Source organism: Octodon degus, unplaced genomic scaffold (assembly GCF_000260255.1).
Source record: "Octodon degus isolate 3935 unplaced genomic scaffold, OctDeg1.0 scaffold00005, whole genome shotgun sequence".
Classification (NCBI taxonomy): domain Eukaryota; kingdom Metazoa; phylum Chordata; class Mammalia; order Rodentia; family Octodontidae; genus Octodon; species Octodon degus.
In genome coordinates, this window is record NW_004524581.1 from 25,864,988 (window position 1) to 25,867,679 (window position 2,692).

Here is a 2,692-nt window from a genome sequence, read left to right on the forward strand (position 1 = left end):
CAATGTCTGCCAGAGTGACGGAGGCCTTCTCTACTGTTGCCATCTCTGCTGCTTCCAGCCACCAGCTACGTGGCTTCCCGGCCTCCTCCTACCCCCTCAACACTCTTCTCCCTCCTGAAGCGGAGTCCTCTTGCATATGGATTTATGTAGATAAGTGAACTCGAGTTTATGTAGCCTGTGCCTGTGGCAAACACGGAGTTCAAAGATACATGTAGAATTTAAAATGAGAGTTACTAACCTATCTGCTGATTAATTTATATTATTTTAATTTCTTATTTTAGCCTTGAGCATTGTCTTTATTTGCTTGGACACCGTATAAATAATACAACTTCCGTTTGTTAAAAAAACATAAAAATAATCTGTATCTCCATCTTCCTGAATCTGCAGATAGCTCTAAGTGAGGGTAAAAGAATAAATGGGAAGGATGAGGGCTACAGGGCAGTGAGAGGGGGGCCAGTCCAGAAGGACTGACCCACCAGCCCCCCACGCTAGAGACCCCCGTTCCTCCCTAACACCCAGCTGCCACCACACAGGCATACAGAGCTCAGGCTCGGTGGAGGGACACACAGGAGGGGGTCAGTAGCGGGTCCTTTGTTCTTTTCCTGCAGGTAGGAGGTAGGCCTGGGCTCTGGGAAGGCTCCGAGGGATAGGAGATGGGCAAAGTGCCAGAAAAAGAGCGGCTCCCTGGCGGTGAGCCTGAGCCGCCATCCCCTGCTCCGCAGCACTGCGCAGCCCCAGGCCGGACTGGGAGTTAGCCCGAGCTGGGCAGTGAGGCAAGCCTGCAGAAGCCCAGGCTCTCAACTGTGCGCAGGTTAGGGGTGTTCTGGGCAGCACCGAGACAGACGGTCCCAGAGGCTGAGAGCAGGCCAGTAAAAGAGGTCACAGACACCCTGTCTTACCTAGGCCACACGAGTAATCCTGATCTCTGGGAAGTGGAAAAATATGGAGGAGGTGGACAGATGCTTCTAAGGACGTCAGCTCCTCCAGCAGCTCTGAGCTGAGGCACTCACCTCTGGCATAAAAAGGGGTGGCTCTTTGGGAGCCCCCAAAATGCCCATGGGGCCACCAGGGTGCATGGGCGCAAAGAGGACAGAAAGGTTGGGTCGTGATGAGCTACAGCTATGGTTGAGCGGCTGGCTGTCCAGTGTTGCCAGGCCAGCGGCAACCACTGGGCCCCGGAGCCGTCAGGACCAGGGTGTTCATGACCAGCTAGGGACTGTGGGGACCAGAGGCTTCCTGGAGGCACAGAGACCTCAGGCGGTCCTTGGACAAAGGCAGCAGCCCAGACGGTGCACTCGCTCCCTCTCTCCTTGTTCCCCACCTTGCTGGGGCCCGTCAGTCTCCAAGAGAAGCCAGCTCTTAGACTCGCCGCAGCCTTCTGCAGTGGACACCTGCAAGCTGGCATGCGGCTGGCCTGGCTGGCCAGGACAGACCTCCAGGAAGCATCTGCAGGTGTCCCCTAAGTCACATGTTGGGCACGCTGTGGGCCAGTCCAGTTCATGCTCCCACTGTGGCAGCTCCTGGAGCTCCATCAGTTTGTTGAGCGTCCTGGGCACTGCTGCCAGGCCTGGGGGTTTCTCCCCCAACCTGGTGCCATCTAGCACATTGGTGTGCACATCTGTGCTTCTGGCACCCAGATGGGGTTTAGCTGCCACCTTGAGGTCAAGCATACCTGCGTTGGCCTCTTGCAGAAGTGGCAGGGACATGGTGGTGCGATGTCTCAGCTCTTCTCCTGCTGGCTTGGGCCTCAGCTCCGTGCCCATCCACCGCCTGTCCCAGAACAGGGCCCTATTTTCATCCTGCTTCCTCTTTTTTTTTTTTTTTTTTTGCTTTTGACAACTGTACTATGCATTTTTGCTTTTTAATGGAAAGAAGCAGTTAATGTTTTAATTTATTTCATTTTTTTTCAATTGTTCCTTTTTTCTTTTCTTAATTTATTATACATTTGTTTCTTCCAATTTTATATGCATATATCTGGTAATATGAATAAGTGGTTGGAAGGCAACACTATACATTACAACAAATACTGTGGAATTCATATTACTTTAAAAATCTGTATCACTTGTTGTTTTTTCTAAAACAGAAAAATTTGTAATTTGTACTTAAAATAATTACACTAGAATTATTTAAGATGTAAAAATGTTATTGTGGCTTTATATAAAAATTTGCTTCTTCATTGAAAATGCATGCTAAGATATTTTAAGTTTAAAGCAATCTACTCTGAGAAGTTTCAGCAAGAATATGCAGAGCGAGAAGGAAAATGTGGCCGAATTTTAAGTCTTAATTCTAGATATGGGCTGAGAGTTCATAGCACCAATCTTTCACCATTTTAAAAGTAGGATGAAGGAAAGCCAAAAAGAAATGCGAAATTTAAAACCAAAAGTTATATGGAAAATGGAAATTTGAGTACAAGTTTTGTTTAGGAAATTTATACAGAAGAAAATTCATGTGATTTAAAAATGCATATAATTATATTGCCTGCCACATGCTATTTTCATAATCTGTGTTATGACTCTGTCTATGCCTTTGTAATGGGTTCCTACTGCTAGCCTCTTTTTTGGGGGTAATATCAGGCAGAAACAAACTAACTGCAACCATTTTAGGGTTCGCAATTATCCACTTCTTTTCAGTACCTGATGTTTCTATTAGTCAGAGATAAGAGGCAACTCTGCTTTTCCTCCCCAGCAATTTC

The 2,692-nt window shown here is 47.5% G+C and overlaps 1 protein-coding gene across 1 annotated transcript in view; it reads left to right on the top strand.

Moving 5' to 3' along the window:
• Window positions 1-2,692, top strand: part of Kif6 (kinesin family member 6) — a 355,828-nt gene that overhangs the window by 182,602 nt on the left and 170,534 nt on the right. The window lies entirely within an intron of this gene.